Source organism: Melanerpes formicivorus, unplaced genomic scaffold, assembly GCF_026170545.1.
Source record: "Melanerpes formicivorus ecotype bairdi unplaced genomic scaffold, bMelFor1.0.p_v2 SCAF_49, whole genome shotgun sequence".
Classification (NCBI taxonomy): Eukaryota; Metazoa; Chordata; class Aves; order Piciformes; family Picidae; genus Melanerpes; species Melanerpes formicivorus.
Window position 1 is genome coordinate 3,337,352 of NW_027142401.1, and position 22,647 is coordinate 3,359,998.

General features: G+C 41.6%; 1 protein-coding gene across 1 annotated transcript in view; it reads left to right on the forward strand.

The window, feature by feature from the left end:
• NPAS3 (neuronal PAS domain protein 3) overlaps window positions 1–22,647 on the forward strand; it is a 658,723-nt gene that overhangs the window by 127,233 nt on the left and 508,843 nt on the right. The gene's annotated exons all lie outside the window — the stretch shown is intronic.

Consider the following 22,647-nt stretch of genomic DNA (forward strand, 5'->3'; position numbering starts at 1 on the left):
CTATTGTGGATTTAACTGTGCCTCCTTTTGAGTTGTGATGTATGACCGAATTCCCTTATTTAAGTGAAGCACTATCACATCAGTGGATACAAGAGCACACATACTGCTGTACTTAGTGCCATCACTTCACTTCCTGCATTTTGTAAAAGTAGGAGTTTAACATTAAGAAGTGGTTGGAATTGTTGGTGAGCAGGTAAATGGCAAGCTTAACTCTTAATTTTTTTATGTTGTTAGTAAGAATTGTAAAACACTAGAGCTAAAGGTGGCTTTAGAAGCAAGGTAGTGAAAAGTTGTTTGGGAAGAAGAGGGGGATGGGGAAAAAGGCAAAAAGAAATGTTAAATTTCATTATGCAGAAAGATCATTGAGTTAAATGGAAGGGAAAAGGAGTTCAGCTTGCAGCTAGTTGTCTGGCCCTGAAAACTTCTGAAGAGAATTTTGGGATATGCCAGAATATAGGAGTCCTGAAAAATCAGAGCTATTAACAAGTTTACTGTTCAGTGATGGCAAAATATTTATTTGCAGCTATTTTCCACCTATATAAAATCTGCAGCAAAACCATTGAATCACCAAATATAGCCTCTGACTATTTTATTTGATGATTTTTTTTAAGGAGAAGGTAATTTTTTTCCCCCTTTTTTAAATGCTGTAACAAATCAATATCAAAATGTAGCTAAAATTCCAGGTACAAAAATAATGTTGTTCAGGACTGGTTTGCTTATACTGAAATGATATTATTTTAGGTGAAATATGTGTAATAGAGCATTAGATTTGAAAACTCTGTATTGAATATTATTTTTGACAGCCTTTTTTAGGGTCACTAAAATTCCAATAATTCAGTGCAGAATTGAAGTCGATTCCAGAGAAAAATTTAATATAGCCTGCTTGCCTGCCAGCTTCAACATAGTTCCTGAGTATTGAAATGGTTTGACACATTGAAATATAAAGTGCATTTGTCATATCTATTGGTGGAGTATTTTATGTGATCACATCTAAGAAAACTCAAGTCAGTGTAAAACTTAATGCAAGTCTTCTATTTTTACCTCCTCCTTCTAAAAAAATCATTACAGGGTAGAAGCTATTGTTAGGAATAAAAATACAAAGTCTTGTCTGGTAATGTCATATTGACCCTCAACTAATTTCTGTTTGTTTTAGTGGTGTTTATTATACAATACAGATGCTGTGCAAGTGTTCTATAAATGTCACTTTATAAAACTTCTGTATGCACTCTTCTGTCCTTGCACAAACCATTCTGCTTCTTACATGCAAGTACTTTATGAGTATCCTGAAGAGAGATTAACTTGTGACCGCTGCAACAGTTTCATGAAAATTAGTACTACCTTTTTTCTTGTCCTATGTTTTGTTCTACTCTTAGATTTACTGATTACCTGCTCAAACAAGAGCAAGATCTAAAAAGCAGTGGGAATGTATGCTTTCCTAATGCTAAAACATCTTTGTGTTAGCACAAAGCTTGGTTTGACTTCTGTGGGCTTTGGTCGAGGCCATGGTTCACTTGGAGCTGAAGGAAGATGCTCGGGCTAAGGTAGGGATGTAAGTGAACAAGTCTGAAACACATGAGCCCTAATAGTAAGACATCAGAAAGCCCATATTCATGGCTTGCCTGTTTATTTCATGCATGGAGTCTTCAGAAAGAGAACACAAAAGTGTTTTGTAAGGGTAGGTGCCCGGTCTCGTGATGCTATAGCTTCCAGATGCTAAACATGGACTTAGTGCTTAGGTTAGATTTGCAGTCTACCTGAAAAACATGTCTGATGTGTGTTCACACACTTAGCTCATGTTGGTACGAGACAGACTCTGCTGCCTCTTTAAAATCTCACAGGGCTTTGCAAGGAGAAGCAAAGCAGAGCAAAGAAGTTTCCTTCTTGACGAAGGGTATTAAAACACAGTTTCTTAAATTTTATTTACTTAATCTTGAGGCAAAATTGACAAGGAAAATACCATAAATATTCTGCAGTTCCACACATTCTCTGGTGTGTGATAACTTGGTGGTATTAGTTGGAGGGTTTTCTGAGCAGCCAGGTCTAGTTGAGGATGCCCCTACTCACTACAGGGGGGTTGGACTAAATGACCTTTAAAAGTCCTTTATAACCTGAAGGGTTCTATGAATCTATGATAATTTGCACTAAGCTTGCCTATTGCTTGCTGGGTGATTCTATTTCTTCTGCTAGCTATTTTAGTGGTCTTCAGTCTTCTAAGTATAGTATTCCAACTTAAAGCATTCCCAAGCAGTAATGCTTCTTTATTAATATTTTTAGTCTAGTGGAAATGCAAATTGGTTTCTTTTTCTAGATACAAAGGCAAGGCTTTTTGACCAGTTATCTCTTTGTTGTATAGAAAGATACTACATGATTTATCTGACTCAAATAGTTTCCCATATATTATTAAAAAAGGAATACTACTTTGGTAGAGTTTAAAATGTGTACACCCTGTAATAGTGCACCTCAGTACGATGGGGCAAACGTCACATGAATTTGAGGATTCAGCTTGCTTGCCCATTTTTTTGGGGGGTGAGATTAACAAAGTTACATGCAGAAATACACCCATCATTATGCAACAGAGTTGTGTAAATATAGGAAGCATATTGAAGAGTGAACTATGTATTTTGGAGGGGCTGGGAACATGACAGGAGATCTTTCAAATAAAACTTGGTGGACCTTTTTGCTGTAGATTTGAAAATAAGTCCAGAAGGCTGAGCTTAATATAACATGTGGCAGGTGGCCTGCATTTGCCTGGAGAATTCCTCTAGGGCAAGACAGCTCAGCAAACACATAAATCCTTTTTTTCTCTGTTATCTAGTAGCACATTTAGTTGCCATGGGAATTTTATTTATGCAGCAGATCCTCTGCAGTTCAGCTTGTGCCTAAAGTTTAACTGTACAGCTGTTACCGTAAATACTACATGGCAATATTTTCAAAACACAACACCTTGGAACAAAAAGAACGTGTCTTCTCTATTATTGATTTTTGTTATGTTATCAAAATACCATTTTGATTACTCTGGGACAGCGTTTCCCCCCAAAGCTTTATAACTCGATGTAAAGTGCGCGCCTCCTCTACAGCTCTTTCTAATAATTATTTATTTCCTTGGAAAAATACCTCCAGCATTTCCTGTGAAGAGTGTATTACAGCAGGTGGAATTTGGTAACTTGCAGGAAAGAACTGCATGTCACTGCAGAGTGCATATATAGGGCTATTGGTTTTCCTTATTTACTAGATAGTAAATATTAGATGCAAAACATTAACATATATCTGATTCTAGACCTTTTAGATTGGGGCTTGGTTTGGCGGTTGTGCTGCTTTGAATTGGTTTGGTTTGGATTGGTGGTTATGCTGGATTGGTTTGGTTGTTGGCTCATGGTGGGGAGTTCCAAATTTGGGTTTCTTTTTTGTTGGTGTTGCTGTCATTGCTTTTTTGTTGCTGTGGTGGGGTTTCTTTGTTTGGATTGTTTGGTGATTGGATTTTGTTTGTGTTTGAGGGTTGGGTTTGGTTTGGGTTTTTGTTTGTTTGGGGTTGGTTTTGGTGAATGTGGGCATTGCTCCAACCAGGTGCAGGACTGTGAAATTGACCATGGTGAATCCCATGAGGCTCACATGGGCCTACTTCTTGAGCTTGTCCAGCTCCCACTGGATGGCATCCTGTCCCTCAGGCTTACCAACTGCACCACGTGGCTTGGTGTTGTCAGCAAAGCAAGAGTGTGCTCCTGATCCCACTGTGTATGTCACTAAGAAGATGCTAAACAGTATTGGTCCCAATATGGAGTCCTGAGGGATGTGATTCTTCACTGAGCTCCGTCTGTATGTTGAGCATTAATGTAAGAATTTATGTTTTACCACTGATTCTCCAGCAAAACCGGTAAATTAAGGTGGCAGCTTAGATTCTCTGCTATCACAGGCTAGAAATAGAAGAAAAATGTTCACTACCACACATTTTTCAGAAAGAACAAAGCTGATGGCTCTTCATAAAATTTGTGAAGCCCCTAGTTTTGTATTGGATAACCTGTTTGTCTAGGGAAACACCAGTGAAAGTAGGACATTTATTTTTGAAAAGCCACATTCCATGATGGAATAGTGCACTGGTTTAGAACATACATATAAATAGAAGTTTTTTGTTAGTGTAGGCTCAATTATCTCAACAGAGAGAATTAATAATCTCAGTTGAGGTAATTGATGTGCAATAAAGAAGAATTATAAGAGACGATTGCGATGCATACCTGGGGCTGTTCAGTCTGGGGAAAAGAAAGCTCCGAGGTGACCTTATTGTGGCCTTCCAGTATCTGAAGCTGTGCCAGGGAGGGTTTAGGCTGGAGGTTAGGAGGAAGCTCTACACAGAGAGTGATTGCCCATTGAAGTGGGCTACCCGAGGAGGTGGTGGAGTCACCATCACTGGAGGTATTGAGGAGGAGACTTGATAGGGTGCGAGGTTGCATGGTTTAGTTGGTTGGCTGGTGTTGGATGATAGGTTGGACACGATCTTGAAGGTCTTTTCCGGCCTGGCCTGGCCTATTCTATTCTTCCAGGTAGCCAGCACCAGAACAAGAGGACACAGTCTCAGGCTGCATCAGGGGAGGTTCAGGCTGGAGGTCAGGAGGAAGTTTTACACAGAGAGAGTGATTGCCCATTGGAATGGGCTGCCCAGGGAGGTGGTGGAGTCGCCATCACTGGAGGTGTTCAGGAGGAGACTTGACAGGGTGCTTGGTGCCATGGTTTAGCTGGTTAGGTGGTGTTGGATGATAGGTTGGATGCGATGATCTTGAAGGTCTCTTCCAACCTGGTCTGGTCTGGTCTATTCTATTCTAAAGGGGGCCTAAAAGAAGGCTGGGGAGGGACTTCTCAGGATCTCAGGTAGTGATAGGACTAGGGGGAATGGAATGAAGCTGGGGGTGGGGAGATTCAGGCTGGATGTGAGGAGGAAGTTCTTCCCCATGAGAGTGGTGAAGCCCTGGAATGGGTTGTCCAGGGAGGTGGTTGAGGCCCCGTCCCTGGAGGTGTTTAAGCCCAGGCTGGATGAGGCTCTGGCCAGGCTGATCTAGTGTGGGGTGTCCCTGCCCATGGCACGGGGGATGGAACTAGATAATCCTTGTGGTCCCTTTCAACCCTGAATGATAATACGATACTATGATACTATGATATTTGGCTTTTAGAAGAGCTGGTGGTACGAAACATTAAAAGTAATGAAAACACCCATGTGAGGACATTTGTGCTTTGCTTCACTCATGCTTTACCACTTGGTCTCTCAGAATGTGGCTTCATAGCTCAAATTGAGGGGATGTTTACTTCTCACGGTATGCCATGGGGTTTTTTTCTCTTCAGGTATTTATAGTTGACTAAACTGTAGATATGTTATGTTAGATTAGTCAGAGAATATAAAATTAACAAAATTAGGATCAGTTCCCCCAAGGCAAGGGAAGCTTTTCACACCATTCTACTCCAGCAGACCTAAGGTTTTCAGCGATAACACCTAGGGATAATGTTGGCTGGAAATATTAATTACTTTTTACACATAAACATTACAAGGAGATACTGGGGGAGGGAAGGAGGGGGGGAAACAGTGAGGACATAGTAGATTTGGATCCTGTGCCCTGTTAATCCATCCTGTAAAATCACAGAATCGCCAAGGTTGGAAGAGACCTCAGAGATCATCAAGTCCAACCTGTCACCACAGACCCTATGACTAAACCATGACACTAAGTGCCACGTCCAATCCCCTCTTGAACATCTCCAGGGATGGTGACTCCAACACCTCCCTGGGCAGCACATTCCAATGGTGAACGACTCTCTCAGTGAAGAATTTTCTCCTCACCTTGAGCCTAAACTTCCCCTGGCGCAGCCTGAGACTGTGTCCCCTTGTTCTGGTGCTGGCTGCCTGGGAGAAGAGACCAACTCCCTCCTGGCTACAACCACCCTTCAGGTAGTTGTAGACAGCAATAAGGTCTCCCCTGAGCCTCCTCTTCTCCAGGCTAAACAATCCCAGCTCCCTCAGCCTCTCCTCAAGGGATTTGTGCTCAAGGCCTCTCCCCAGCCTTGTTGCCTTTCTCTGGACACGTTCAGGAGTGTCAATGTCCTTCTTAAACTGAGGGGCCCAGAACTGGACACAATACTCAAGGTGTGGTTTAACCAATGCAGAGTACAGGGCACAATGACTTCCCTGCTCCTGCTGACCACACTATTCTTGATGCCAGCCAGGACGCCATTGGCCTTCTTGGCCACCTGGGCACACTGCTGCCTCATGTTTAGGCGGCTGTCCATCAGCACCCCCAGGTCCCTTTCTGTTTGGCAGCACTCCAGGAAGTCATTACAGAAACCTTGTAGCACTCCAGCCTTTCTTGAGCTCTGCAAGAATCTCTGATGTTGACTTCTACAAGAACGCACTTACTGCTGTCTCCATTACAGGTTCCTGTATTGGTTTAGATACCAGGGTTATTGTTTGGGATTTTTTTGTTTGGTGGTTTGTTTCTTTAATGCAGGTAGATGGCAGAAGACACCAAATTTGAATAGATTTCCCTTGTTACATGAAAAAGGTGGGTTTGATAGTCATGGTGCTCAAAATAAGGAAGAATACAGGAAGAAACCAGCAAGTCGGCAGTATGTGCAGGAAGTAGGAATCAGAGAAGGATGGGAGGAAAAACCATCAAAACACTGGTGCCAGTCCTCTCTCTCAAAAGCTCTATTTGTAATTATTTTTTTTTCTTTCTCTCCCTATTAAATCAGCATGTGAAACTTGATTTCATGATTTAGCAAAACATTAGAGCTTGTTTGAGTGGGTATGGGGGAGGAACAATCAAAGCTTTTTCCCTCAGGGCTCTTGATCGTTTCAAGCACTACAGATAACCTGTTCCCCAGTCAGAAGTGGAATGACCCTTCAGTGCCTTGGCTTGTGTGAAAAATTTGGGACAGGTCCTTTCTCAGCTAGAGGCTGCTGGTTGTTGCTGCAGCTCTGTCAGTGATGTTTGGGGTTGCTATTTCAGTGTAGCTTTTCTCCATTGACAGCAATATTTTCTCCCCTGGTGTCTGATGTTTTTACTTCAGTGAGTAATTGTCGTCTGTCTTTCTTATTCTCCAGAACCTGAAGCCCAGTTTTGCTAGTTATTTTTTTCCCCTCTTCACCAAATCCTTTGAGAAAGCTAGGTAGCATTCTGCCCATTTCCAAAGGGCATTTATTCCACCAATTTGTGGCCTAGGGAGGCTGAGAGCAATTACTTGTCAGCTTTACTTATCACCACTTTGGCGATAGGAAAGAAGACTAATATTTTGAGAGCTGTTCTTACCACTTTAAACTGCCTTTGAAAAGCACAAGTGTACTTTATGTATTATAAATAGAAACCCCAACAATCCCAAGTGCAGTACAATGGCACCCATTGGTTTTTCACATTCAGAGCCTGCAATTTGGAAACAGCCAAGTTGTGTTTAATCAAATTTGACTTTATAGTACAGTGGAAGAGAGAGAGTGAGTGTCTGCAGTAGGGCTGGGTGGTAGGTTGGACTTGAGTGATCTTGGAGGTCTCTTCCAACCTGGTTGATTCTATGATTCTAGAAAGATTGTATAAATGTATGTTTTGCAGTTCAAATTTTTGCTTGACTAGTATAATTTTGTTTTCCTTGGCTTTGCATGTCTCATGATCTTCTATCAAATACTCTTTTTCTGAAAGAATCCTACCAATCACTATCCATTGCGCTCCTTTTGAGTAATGATTAAATTTTTGTGTGTGTGTGTAAGGTTTCTTCTCTCCAGTAGGCAGTTTTTGGTTGGTTGGTTTTTGTTGTGTGGTGGTTTTTATTTGTTTGCTTTTTTAAATGTTGGCTTTCTACAATTTGTTTTTATTTTAAAAAAATAATGTTAGAATAGAATAAACCAGGATGGAAGAGACCTTCAAGATCATGGTGTCCAACCTATCATCCAACACCACCTAATCAACTAAACCGTGCAGCCAAGTACCCCTATCAAGTCTCCTCCTGAACACCTCCAGTCATGGTGACTCCCCCACCTCCTCAGGCAGCCCATTCCAATGGGCAATCACTCTCTCTGTGTAGAACTTCCTCCTAACCTCCAGCCTAAACCTCCCCTGGCGCAGCCTGAGACTGTGTCCTCTTGTTCTGGTGCTGGCTGCCTGGGAGAAGAGACCAACCTCTGCCTGTCTACAACCTCCCTTCAGGTAGTTGTAGAGAGCAATAAGGTCACCCCTGAGTCTCCTCCTCTCCAGGCTAAGCAACCCCTGTTCCCTCAGTCTCTCCTCATAGGGCTTGTGTTCCAAGCCCTTCACCAACTTTGTTTCCCTTTGAGTTAATTTGAGGAGTCTGACTTAGAACTCAGTTTGGGTTTGAGGATGTGGCATCAAAGACATGAAGCTTGTGTATTATTTGAAGACAGCACTTTAAGGAATGTGTGAGACACTGCAGGCAGCATGCTGCGACACCAAACAGGCTACAGTGCACAGTTCCTCCTGCTGAAATCCCTGGGAGAAGTTTGTGCTTATGTATGCAACTGACATGGATATATGGATATTTTTTTGTAGTTTCATACGATATTAGTGAATAACAGTTCAACAGGCACATTTTATAAACCTATAATTTATAGTCATATAAATTATGTACTTAGCTCTGTAATGTTTAGAAATATCAAATGCTATTACTGGTAACATCCTTGTCTTCCTGCTGCCAGGTATCATGCTAAATAACAATGATCCTTCAGAAACAGAGCCCCTAAAAAGGTTTCTTCTGCGTGATTTTTATCTGCCTGGTTTCTTCACTTTCTTAGCTGTACATAAAAACGTCCTTGAGGCTGTGGACTTGTGTTATTGATGTCAAGAGAAACCTACTGAATCATGTGGTTGAGAACTTATTTATCATTTATCCTGAAAATATAAAGGTATTATCAGCCATTTTTAGAAGGGAACTTGAGTTTGTTTTTATTTCTGTGCTCAATTCAAGCTTGCTTTTGTCCTGCTTAGGTCATCCAGTGACTTTTACATTTTTATATGAAGAGAATGTTTCTAATTAGCTATGAAGGAATTTGGGTGACTTGAAATTTGTCATTTAAAATACCATTCTGTATTCCTTAGTAAGCATTTAATCCTGCATATTTACATGTTATTGTTGGTTGCATGATTGATAGTATGTGACAGGACAGAGTATGCTACTACTACACATTGCTACTACTTAGGTCTCAGTGGAGTTTGAAGTTGCCCAGGATTGGGCCTTCTGTCTGTACAGTTTTCTCACTTATACAGCTGTTTCTAGCTGCTTCCTTTTCATTTAAAAAAATCAGAGATGGAGAAATTTACCCAACCTGATCTACTGTCTGCACAGGCAGAATTTCAGATGCTAATTTTCACTCGTTTGGTAATCAAAGGTTTTGAAAAGGCAATGTTAGTGTATTATTAATAACTTTAAAGTACATCCTGTTTATGAGGTAATAACCTTCTGTCATGGACTGAATTGACTTTGAGTTTAATTAGCTCAGAACTTGTTTAATATAGAGTTAATCAACCTCACAGTGGCTGTGGAGGAGGTGTTGTTTTGGTTTGTTGTTTTTTTTCTTTTAAACAACCTTTGAGAGGTAAGAAGCAAGATGATACATGTGCCCTAAGAAAATAAATATGCAATATGTGTTTTAAAGTACCTTCACACCTATCAAAATTCACTGTAAAAATGAGCAACTTTTCAAAGAGATTCTTTGCTTTGTGTTTAAATTTGAACATCCTCATTACTGTTCAGTTTCACAGAAGTTTTTATTGCTCAGAATGAGTATCGAGAAAGGAAAATAAAGAAATGGCATTCTGTGGACTTGGGTTTATCTCTAGACACTATAGGGGTTTTTTATTTTGAAGTATTGCATAGAGTAAGTGAATACATTTATAATGCATTAAGAAGTCCTTCTGTCTGCTTTGAAACTGGAGTGTTTGTTATAAAATGCCAAGAGCGTGTATCCCTTTTTGTTTGGAGTAAAAACACTTGGCTGTAGTGTTGTAATAACAAACCAGTACAAATGGTAGCCCTTTAATGCATGGAAATTTGTTGTTAATTTAAACTAAGGCTAAGAGTCACATTTTTTAAATGTCAAATCTTTGGAACAACTTCAGTGATTTGGGTGAGTTTTCTGCAGCTGTTACAAGGAATGGATCAGTTTCGATAGCTTTCTAAGGTGTGAAGTAGTTCAAGCAAGGATCAGTGTGAGAATCCCATTATCTGTGTTATGCTGGAATCTTCTGCGTTTGGTATCTGGACATCTATCTGATTTCTAAAGTAGCCTGTTGCTATAATTAAATGTAATAGGAAGGTTTGCAGTGTATTTTCTTTAATGTCTTTTTTTGATAGCTACTGGATCGTGGTATCGTAGGACAGCTCAGGCTGGAAGGGGCTCTAGGTGGTCTCTAGTCCAACCTCCTGCTCAAGCAGGGTGAGCTGCCCAGCTGCTCAGGGATTTTTCCAGTCAGGTCCCAAAAAATCTTCTAAGGGTGGAGATGCTACACCCACCTCATACAATCTTTGTCACTACTTGGATGTCTTTGCAATGAAAAAAAAATGTCTTTTATATCTGGTCTGAGACTCTTCTGTTTGTGCTTACACCTGTTGTCCCTCACCAACCACCATGTACCACTGTGAAGTGCCTGGTTCCATCTTCTCTGGACCCTCCCCATAGGTGCTGGCAGGCTGCTCTTAAGTACCCATCCCAAATCCACCTCTTTTTCAGACTGAACTTGTCCTGGTCCTGTAATGTCAGTAGGGCAAGTGTTCTGGCTCCTGAACCCAAAACTGAATACCATGTCTTCTCCTGGGGCTGATACGCTGGCTGGGCATCCATGAAATTTGCCCAGGATGCTGTTGTGCTTATGTTCAGCTCACTGCTCAATGAGACCCCCCCCTATCTCCAAGTTTTATCTGTGTACAATTCCACAAGGTTGGTCCAATCCTTTGGGCCATCTAGGTCCATTTTGGTTGCAGCCCTGCCTGCAAGTGCATCATTTGGCGCCCCTGAGTTTGTGGTCATCTCCACAGTTGATAAGAGACCACTCTAACACTTCCCCTAGGACACTGATGGAGATTTTAAATGGGTCCTATGATAGACCCCAGTGGTGCTCAAGTTGTTATGAGCCTGCAAGATACTAGACTAGGTTGCTCAAAGCCTTATCCAGCCTGGTCTTAAACACTTCTAGGCATGAGGTGTCCACAACTTCTTTGGGCAACCTGTTCCAGTATCTCACCACCATCAATCACAGTAAATAGCTTCTTTATAATGTCTAAATTAAATATACCCTACTCTAGTTTAAAACTATTGATGCTGGTTCTGTCACCACAGGCTTTATAGAAGTCCCCCACCTTTCCTGTACTTCAGGTGCTAGAGGGCTGCTATAAAGGCTCCAGGGAGATGTTACTGCAGCCTTTCAGTACTTGAAGGGGACTTACAAGAAAGATGGGAACAGAGTTTTTAGTAGGGTTTTAAACTGAATGTTTAGATCTAGACTAGATATAAGGAAGAAATGTCTTACAATGATAGTGGTAAAACATGGTAACAGGTTGCCCAGAGGGGTGACCAGTGTCCCATCCCTAGAGTTGGATGGATGCTCAAGGTCACATTGGGTGGACCTCTGAGCAGCCTGATGTAGCTAAAGATATTCCTGCTCACTGCAGGGGAGTTGAACATCTAGTTCAACAACATCAACCTTTAAAGGTCCCTTCCAACCCAAATTGTTCCATGATTTTATGACACTTGGGTTTGGTGTTGGTTGGTTACAGTTTACACTTGTGTGCTGCCTTTGGGCCAGATTAGTCATTGAGTTGCTATTTGGTTTCATTTCTGTGCTGAGGACATGTTAATTCATTTGTCAGTTAAAGGAGAAAATCCAGACTCTGCTTTTATTGTCTGGACCAGTTCCCTGGAAAACATTAAAATGTAAGTTATGTTGATTTTTTTTCTTTAGTCAAATTCAAGTAAAATGAAAGTTTCTCATTTTGTGGCTCTGGCTATAAGCTTAACGCCACCTCAATTTATGATGTAGCTTTTATGTATATATATTATTCGCTGCACAGGATTACCACTTCAACATCCATATTCCTGTTGGAATCTGGTGTCCTTTAAACATCACATTGAGCGGATTATTAAGACTTCCTACTGCCATTTGAAAAAATGAAACCATACTTTGTCTGTATTTATCCTTGTCTGTTTATGAGAAGCTGGCTCAGGGCTTTATCCCCTCCAAGCTAGACAACTATAATACTTTGCTCACTGGCCTGCCAAGTGGTTGCATTACCAAGCCTGGGCAAAACTCTTTTGCCAGAGAAGTATATCTTTGGGGGGAAAAAAGAAATGAGGGCAGCATATCTGCCTAATCCTGGCATCGCTGCATTGGCTACTCAGAAACAAAGGACTGATTGTGAAGTTGACCTGTCAGCCTCTTCATGGTCAAGGACCTGAATATGTCTCCTGATTTAATTTTTAGGTATATTGCTTCCAGGCCTCTATGCTCTTTAGTGCCTTCTTAGTGGAAGTTCCAATTGCAAAACTTACAGACCTTGCATGATGGAGGATTTTACCATTATGCCCAAGAGCTCAGGGATAAGCTGCCTTCCTTTCTTTAGGAAGCTCAAGCTCGTTGCTTAAATCTCTTCTGAGGATTTTCTTCTCTTTTTTTTTTTAGTGAGTAACATTTTATACACCTTAAGTCCATCATTTGGGGACTAATGTATTCTATGTTGCTATGCAGAATGAAGTAGCAGTTGTAGTTTTAAGTAGAACTACTTAAGATATTACTTTTTCTTTCTCTTTTTTTTTTTTTCAAACCACCAAATAAAACCCAACACCTTTACAAAATAAATTGCTGGGTTTGTCAAAAGGCCAAACAGTTCATAGGAAAAGATTCTTAGATTTAAGGGTTTATAAATAAATGTTTCTAGATATCTGAGGGTGGGTGTCAGGAGGGAGGGGACAGGCTCATCTCACTTGCTCCCTGTGATAGGACAAGGACCAATGGATGTAAGCTGCAGCACAGGAGGTTCCACCTCAACACAAAGGGGAACTTCCTTGCTGTAAGGGTCACAGAGCACTGGAACAGGCTCCCCAGGGAGGTTGTGGAGTCTTCTTCCCTGGAGACTTCCAAGGCCTGTCTGGATGAATTCCTCTGTGACCTGAACTGGATTGTACGGTCCTGTTCTGGCAGGGGGGTTGGACTCGATGATCTCTCTGGGTCCCTTCCAACCCCTGACATCATGTGATCCTGTGATTTAAGGGAAGGGAACAAAGAGGAGTGCCTCAAGATTGCTGTACCCTCCACTATCCAAAAATTGGTCACTCACTTGAGTTTAGACATGTCAGAACCAGCCTTAGCTACCTTCCCATTACTGAACTGTTTTCATTGTCAGGCTGTTGACTACTCTGGAGTGATGCTAAGTCATTTCTATGATGGATGTGTTGTTAATATAACTAAGGTTAATTGATGCTTGCACCTGAAATTAGATCTGATACATCTTGCTATAGACCATATGCTGTTCTAGAGTAAATATTTGTTTCTTACCTCTACCTTTCATTATACTGTCAGAGAAGTCTGACAAAATTCTAGTTTTCTTCTCAGCATGGAAGGTGCAAAAATTTTTAATTGCCTATTGAAAATTACAGATATTCCATTTTCATATGAAGAGATAAATTTACTTCTATTAACCAGTGGTCCTTTGCAAAAAGTGTTTTGTTTTAATGTTTAAATTTAACACTAGAAACTTGTTAATGTTAAATTATTTTAACATAGAATCATAGAATTGTTAGGGTTGGAAGGGACCTCAAGGATCAGCTAGTTCCAAGCCCTCTACCATGGGCAGGGACACCTCAACCTAGATCAGGTTGCTCAGAGCCACATCCAGCCTGGCCTTAAAAACCTCCAGGGATGGGGCTTCTACCACCTCCCTGGGCAACCTGTTCCAGTGTCTTACCTCCTTCATGGTGAAGAACTTCTTCCTAACATTCAATCTGAATCTACCCCTTTCTAGTTTTTTTCCATTCCCCCTAGTCCTATCAATTCCTGACACCCAAAAAAGTCCCTCCTCAGCTTTCTTGCAGGCCCTCTTCAGATACTGGAAGGCCACAGTTAGGTCTTCTCGGAGCCTTCTCTTCTCCAGATTGAACAGCCCCAACTCCTTCAGTCTGTCCTCATAGGAGAGGTGCTCCAGCCCTCTAATCATGCTGGTGGCTCTTCTCTGGACACATTCCAGCACATCCAGATCCTTCCTGTAATAAGGAACTTCTCTGAAGTGGAGAAGTGTGGTGGTGAAAGGAAAAAAAAAAATGACCTTTGAAGCAACCTTCCAAATGGATGGAAAGGGAGGGTAAGATGACTTTTCTAAGAGACAAAGAAAAGCAGTCTATAGTAATATAGCTGCAAACTGGTGACAACCTGGAGGAGACTTTTGGCTCTTTGGATCTTGGAAATCTTGTGTAGAAAGAAAGGGAAAGATTTAGATATAAGGTGGGGGTTTTATTGTGTCAGGAAAGAAAGGAGGACATGTGTAGGATTATAGAGAAGAAAAAGGGAGGCATTTTCAGTGATACATCTGTTAAGCTTGCTGGGCTAATATTTATGTGGAGCTTTCATGGTAATTTTGGTTTATATGCTAATATGAAATAAAATTCCCTGCTGGGTGGTAGTGATTGGTTAGGATTTGTTGGTTTGTGAATTAGTAGTTATTTGCAAAATAAATAGCGGTTGGTTTTGGTTCACTAAAGAAGGCAAGAGAGTGGAGGAGGAAATGAGGTATTCTCAAATGGAAATGTGTGTAGTTCTTGAAAAGAACTGAAAATATTACCCTTAAAGATTTGAAGTGAATGCTACCCATATTAAGGGGTGTGTGTATGTATATATATGTGTATATATATATAAGCACCATTAGTGCATAGGACTAGGGGGAATGGAATGAAGCTGGAGGTGGGGAGATTCAGGCTAGATGTGAGGAGGAGGTTCTTCACCATGAGAGTGGTGAAGCCCTGGAATGGGTTGTCCAGGGAGGTGGTCGAGGCCCCATCCCTGGAGGTGTTTAAGAGCAGGCTGGATGAGGCTCTGGGCAGCCTGCTCTAGTGTGGGGTGTCCCTGCCCATGGCAGGGGGGTTGGAACTAGATGATCCTTGTGGTCCCTTCCAACCCTGAATGATACTATGATGATGATAAAGCTTTTTACATCAAGAGAGATTTTTATCAGTATAGTATTTTCACAGACTACTAGGTTGGAAGGGACCCCAGGCATCATCTAGTCCAACCTTTCAAGGCAATGGTGTAGTTTATAGGAGGTGGGCCCAGTACGCTGTCAAGCTGAGTTTTAAAACTCACCAACGTAGGGGAATGCACTACTTCTCCTGGGAGATTATTCCAGTGCCTATCTGTTCTCATTGGGAAAGATTTTCTTCTGAATTTCAATTGGAATTGCCCTAGGAGTAACTTGTACCCATTACCCCTTGTCTTTTCCGTGTGTCTCCTCAGAAAAAGGGAGTCTCCATCATCCTGGTAGTGACCCTTTATATACTGTATTGTGGTAGTAAGGTCTCCCCTAAGCCTTATCTTCTGAAGACTGAACAAACCCAGGTCTCTCAGCCTTTCCTCATATGGCAGAGCTTCCAGTCCTGTCATCATTCTCATGGCCCTTCTCTGAGTGCTTTCCAGCCTGTCTTCACCTTTTTTTGTACAGAGGAGTCCAAAACTGCATGCTCTGGATGTGGCCTGACAGCACTGGATAGTGTGGGACAATGACATATTTCTCCCTGCTGATAATGCCCTTGTTGATGCAACCCTGCATTCTATTGCCTTTCTTTCCTTACTGTAGTACACTGTTCACTTGATCTTTTCCTTGCATTTGAGCTTCTAACAGGTTAATTTCTTACTCATTCCCTTGTGGATTACAAATAAAACATCATACCATGGGGCTTACTAGCAGGCTTTTATCACCCAACTGAATGCAAAGTTTCTGCCAATCCGAACAACATGTATAGTTTATATGCACTCATCCTCTTCAAGTTACAGATATTTAAGATGGGTTTGAAATGTTAAATTACTGCAGAGAGGTTGGTATGTATTGCATGTACAAAATAAATTTAGTGTGGTGGTTCTATATATAATGAAGTTGCTCTCAGTTTATTTTTGCCATAAGTGGCCATTTGGGGAGTCCAAGTCATGTATTTTTTTTTTTTTCCTAATCAAAAAAGGTGGCACCAATTCTTTTGTTCTTTGACTGTTCAAGGTGCAGCTATAATGAAAACAAGCATTCTGGTATTTTGAAGGAATGGCTGTAGAGAAGGGAATTGATCTCATTGTCAGTAGTGTTGTATATGACGTGTTGGAGAACTGACCTTTTGCAGCTTGTTCAGAAGGCTTCATCTTAACTTCCAGAACTATTACTTTTTTCCAGTGGCATTTCTTTAGCTTTTCTGCCCTTGCCCAAGTGGATGTTTGTACAACGCTTTGGTTTTGAATAGCAAAAATTTCGAGTCAAAAATTTCCATACAGGCCTTTTATCCCCACCATGCGATTTCCTAAGCCATGTGATAAATTTTCATTTGCAATGAAGTTTAAAAACCAAGTGAAAAATCCCTCAAATGTCGCCCTGAACAGAATCACAGAATGTTATGGGCTGGAAGGGACCTCAAAAAGATTATCCAGTCCACCCCCCTCCGCCAGAGCAGGATCACACAGAGCAGATCAAACAGGAACACATCCAGGTGTGTCTTAGCCCAGGTAATGTCCTGAAGAATATATCCTCACCACTCTTCCTGCCTTTATTTTTCTTTGAGCACATGCTTTATAGTTTTCATTCACTGTACTGTCATTGGACAGCAGTCAAATTAAAGGAAAGCAGTCAGGAGTTTTTAGCTGCTAATACTTTGTTCAGATGTTAGCAAATGACTCACATGTAGGCAGCAATAAAGAGCAGTGCATGCTTTTGGTAATACGTGATCTGGGCAGCACAAAAAAGGAAGGAAGCTTGGAAAGTGTAGTGTTGTGTTTTTGGCAGTATTTTGCTCCATGCAGTGCTGCCAGAGCAAGAACAGTAGCAGACATTGTCTAAAGTGTCTCTGACCATGCTCTGAACTCTTGGACCACCCTATGGATGGATGGTTGCCGGGACATTTCTTTCAGGGGAAAAGTCTCTTCCTCTGCTGTTGCATTTTGGCTACCTTGTATTTAATCTGTGTGTTTCTTTTTTGAAGTGTTAATCTCTCTGCTTCTCCCATAAATCATGCCATTTACACTGTAGGCACTCACTGAGTTCCTCTGTCTGTCAGGGTGCAACTTGCACTTCAGATTTCAGTCTTATTTTCATTTGGCTTACAAAAATAAGTGAGAATGTAATTCATAAATCCAGGAAACCTTCTGAACAGTCTTAGAGGCACCAAGGACTCAACAGTAATTAAAACCTTTCTGTTTCCTGATAGTTTTTTGTTGGGTTTTGTTGGTTTTCTTTTTTACATTTCCTGGTTTGAAAGAGCAAAGAAATGAGAAGGAAGTCCAGGGGACTCAAGCAGAGCTACGGACAAAAGTGCTGAAGAGAGCAAGACACCCTAAAATCTTTTAGGAGCAGCTGCATTTTGAAGGAAATGGAAAAAGCTATTGATTAAGGCCAAATGCAGCCTGAAATTCCAGAAGTGACCTGCTGTAAACCCACTCAGCAAGCTAGCAATCTCTGGGTGTTTAATGCTGACATGCTCTGGGGTATATGGAGAACAGCCAAGAAACATGATGGCTGTATGCTAGGAAAATAAACAAGTTCTCATGTGGGTTTTTGTTGTGGTTTGGTGGGGTTTTTTTTTCTGTTTTGCATGTCACTGGAGTATAGTCATAGCAGTAAAGGACATGGCTCTACAGCGCTGCTGAAACTGTGGTTAGGTGTCTGCTGGCACTGTTAGCAACTCATTATTTCTAGGAGTAAGGTTGTGAAGCAGATAGTTAAAACAAATCAGAGGTGGGTTTTTTTTAAACATCATAAAATGCTTCATTTAATGCTAAATCCTGCTTTCACTGGTGCTACATACTCCTGAGGCCTTCATATATCCCTTTGGTTATGTCAACAATAGCTGACAATTGTTCCTGGTTTTGTAAAGGATAGAATAAACCTTTAGAATAGAATAAACCAAACCAGGTTGGAAGAGACCTTCAAGATCATCGTTTCCAACCCATCAACCAATCCAACCCACCTAAACAACTAACCCATGGCACCAAGCACCCCATCAAGTCTCCTCCTGAACACCTCCAATGACGGCGACTCCGCCACCTCCTTGGGCAGCCCATTCCAGTGGGCAATCACTCTCTCTGTATAGAACTTCTTCCTAACATCCAACCTGAACCTCCCCTGGCGCAGCCTGAGACTGTGTCCTCTTGTTCTGGTACTGGCTGCCTGGGAGAAGAGACCATCATCTGCCTGTCTACAACCTCCCTTCAGGTAGTTGTAGAGAGTAAGGTCACCCCTGAGTCTCCTCTTCTCCAGGCTGAGCAATCCCAGCTCCTTCAGTCTTTCCTCATAGGGCTTGTGGATCTTAAAGAAGGCAGCAGAGAAGTGGTGGCTTTCTCACATCTCTCATTTTCACAACTGCATGCATCTAAGCTCAGCCCAATGGTACCTCACCTGGCAATTTCAAGTTCCAGTGCGTGGTCTGTGTTAGATATATAGTATCTAGAATACTTTCCCAATATTCTTTATTCTTTCAATTAATAGCTAATGAGACTTAAATGGTTGGTTATTTTTTCTTTGGTTGGTTGTTTTGTTTGCTTGCTTGTTTTGTTTTATAAAGTAATGCAGACAAAAATGAAGCTTGCTCCATATGTTTCCAGTAAAATATAGTCATGGTTTTATTGTAGACATTGAATGGTGTGTATGTTATTTATAGCAGACTGTTCTTCTTAAGCTAAGGTAGAGGGAGTGCTTTTGCAGACATAGTTTGTGCAATGCTGCAGAAAACTGAGGATTTTGTTCTGCCCTCTTTGTATCCGGAGTGAATTAAACTTGTGAGAAAGAAGGGGACGCATAATAGGGCTCTCTTGGGCAGAGCTTGGCAGGAAGGTATAGTGGCCTTTGAGACTTTGAGAACTGTTCTTTGATGCCTTCAAAATTGCAGTTGTGTGGTGGTTGGAGGAAAAAAAAAAGGTTATATAATATGTTTATTGTGACATAAATAAGCTTGTTTGCTTCTAGCCTCTGAATAGATAATACATTCCTGGTCTTATGTTTCCTCTAACAAAGTGAAATGTGAATACCAATATAAAATCCCAAACATTTGGATTATTTTTTTTTTTCCTTGCCTTTCTTAATGCTTGCTCAATGCTCAGAGACTAATACCAAGTGGAATTGAACACCTGCAGCTCTCACTTAAGGTTATGCTGTACGATGAAGATGAAAGGAATTGCAGGTGTTCCTCGTTTCCTAGAACTTATCCCATGTGACATTGCCTATCTGGAAGGACTTACTGTTCAAGTGAGGGTTTTGTTGCAGGATGTATTTAATGCTTGCAATATATGTCAGTTTATGCTTGTTTTAGATTTATCCTCTCTTCTCCCCCCCCCCCCCCCCCCCCGTGACAACATTAATTTCTCTCATTTTTCAACTTCTTGAGATGATGTAAAACTATTTATATATGGAGGTCTCCTATTGGCATATTCTCTAATTTCTTTGCAGGGAATGAGTATTTGCTAGCCATCAGCTATATCCCCTCTATATTATCTCTTATCTCTTGTCGTCTGGCAACTTTACTGCTCTTGCCTGTGACTCAAGATTTCTATATGAGTAATTGGCATCTTTTTTTCAGGGTGAGGAAATAGTGTGGTTATTCCTTGGACATCCATTTAAAGAATTGATTTTTGCATTTGGTTTTGGCTCTTGGAGACTAGTGAGACCAACTGTCCTATTATTGTCGTTTTGTTATTAATACCGAACAACAGAGGGTAAAAAGCATTCTGGCTAATGCTCCCTGAATCTGAGTGGTATCTTAGACCTGAGTACTCCTTTCTTGTTTTCCCAGGACTGCTTTTCTGTTAGATTCAGATGAGCCAGACACTCTTTCTGACTCTTTCACCTTCAAGGGAAAAACTTGAGTAGTTTTTCCAGCTAGTTTTTCCATTTAAGAATTCTGTGCTTTTGCTTGAAACCTTTGCCTGCATATGGGCCCAAAATATAGTATTTCAACTGTGTTGTGTACATGCAGAGCCATTATCTATTCATATAAGAGAAGAAACAGAGGTTGTGGGGGCTTGTGCATGATTTAAGGTACATGCATTATCATTAACAAAGGAGTTGCATGGTGTTGCAGATGTTGCTCAAGGAATGAGTTCCGACATTTGAACTGAACCTCAGCTCAAAAAGCATCATATATGAAATTGCAAGTAAATTACCTGGTATGGGAGAGTGGGAAGTGGTGCAAATATGAAAGTTCACATTAATTAAATGAAATTAATCATTATGAACAAATAAAAGGTTTTCTGTGCAGATCAAGGGAAGGATATAGTCCTGCATGACAATGTGTCCTCAGCAAGTTTGCTGATGGTATGAAGCTGGATGGATTGGCTGATACACTGGAAGGCTGTGCTGCCATTCAGTGCTATCAGGACAGACTGCAAAGCTGGGCAAAGAGGAGCCTAATGAAGTTCAAGCAGGATAAGTATAGAGTCTTATATTTGGGGAAGAATAACATCATGTACCAGCACAGGTTAGGGTTGACCTGCTGGAAAGCAGCTTTGTGGAGAAGGGCCTTGGAGTCCTGGTTAAGTTGTCAATGGGACATCAATGTGCCCTTGTGGCCAAGGCAGCCAGTGGTATCCTGGGGTGCACTAGGAAGAGTGTGTGCAGCATCTTGATGAAGGCTTTCCTCCCCTTTTACTCTGCCCTAATGAGACTATATCTGGAGTGTTGTGTCCAGTTTTTGGCTCCCCAGTTCAAGAGGGACATGGAAATATGAGTGAGTCCACTGGAGGGCTGCAAGGCTGGTTAAGGGACTGAAATATCTGTCTTATGAGAAAAGGCTGGGGCTGTTTAGTCTAGAAAAGAAAAGAACTAAGGAGAGATTGTATTAATGTTTACAAATATCTGAGGGGTGGGTGCCAAGAAGGGGCAAGTCTCTCTTCAGTGATGTCCTGTAATAGGATGACAAGCAGTGGATACAAACTCAAATATGTGAAGTTCCACCTCAACATGAGGAAAAACTTTGTAAGTGTGATGGAGCATTGGAACAGGCTGTCCAGAGAGGTTGTGGACTGTTCTCTGGAGACTTCCAAAACCCACCTAAATGCACTCCTGTGTGACCTGCCCTGAGTGATCCTGCTTTGGCAGGGGGGTTGGACTGGGTAATCTCCAGAGGTTCCTTCCAATCCCTGCCATTCAGTGATCCTGTAATGCTGTAATTGCACATCAGAAAACATGGAATGCATGTTTTGCAGGCCATGCTGCTAGATAGAGGAGAGGAAGAGGAGATCATCTTATCATTTCCAGCCAGTTCTTCTGTTGCTGGGGCTAGTGAAACTACCTTTACCACTATTTAAGCAAAACTATCCCTAGAGCACAGCACAGAATCACAGAATGTTAGGTGCTGGAAGGCACCTCAAGAGATCATCCAGTCCAACCTCCCTGTCAGAGCAGGAATACCTGGAGCAGATCACACAGGAATGCATCCAGGCAGGTCTTGAATGTCTCCAGAGGGAGACTCCACAACCTCCCTGGGCAGCCTCTTCCAGTGTTCTGTCACCCTCACTGTGAAACAATTTTTCCTCCTGTTTTGATGGAACTTCCTATGCCTCAGCTTCCACCCTTTGCCCCTTGTGCTGTCATTGGGCATCACTGAGAAGAGCCTGGCTTCATCCTCTTGACACTCAACCTTTATGTATTTATAAACATGAATGAGGTTGCCTCTCAATCTCCTCTTCTCCGAGCTACAGAGCCCCAGCTCTTTCAGTCTCTCTTCATAAGGAAGATGTTCCACTCCCTTCACCATCTTTGTGGCTCTGTGCTGGATTCTTTCAAGCAGTTCCTTGAGGTCCCTCTTGAACTGAGTGGCCCAGAACTGGACACAATATTCCAGACGTGACCTCACCAGGGTAGAGTATAGAGGGAGGAGAACCTCTTGACCTACTGGCCACACTTAGTGGCTTAAACTCTTTACAAATGTTCCCTTTTCTGAGAACATATTAAAAAAAAGTTTAGAAAATTAGGTGAAAAGCCAGATAGAAGATTTGAATTAGATCCTAAATATTTTTATGCACCTGTGGCAATGCCCTTATTACCTTGTTGCATTTGATATTTGGTGCACATAGCTATCTTCTCCCAGGCAACCAGCACCAGAACAAGAGGACAGTCTCAGGCTGCACCAGGGGAGGTTTAGGCTGGAGGTCAGGAGGAAGTTTTACACAGAGAGAGTGATTGCCCATTGGAATGGGCTGCCCGAGGAGGTGGTGGAGTCACCATCACTGGAGGTGTTCAGGAGGAGACCTGATAGGGTGCTTGGTTGCATGGTTTAGTTGATTAGGTGGTGTTGGATGATAGGTTGGACATGATGATCTTGAAGGTCTCTTCCAACCTGGTCAGGTTGGGTCTGGTTTGATATTCTATTCTATTCCTATTCTATTCTATTCCTATTCTATTCCTCACAAGTTTTACACAGCTGTACAACTGGTAAATGTCTACAGC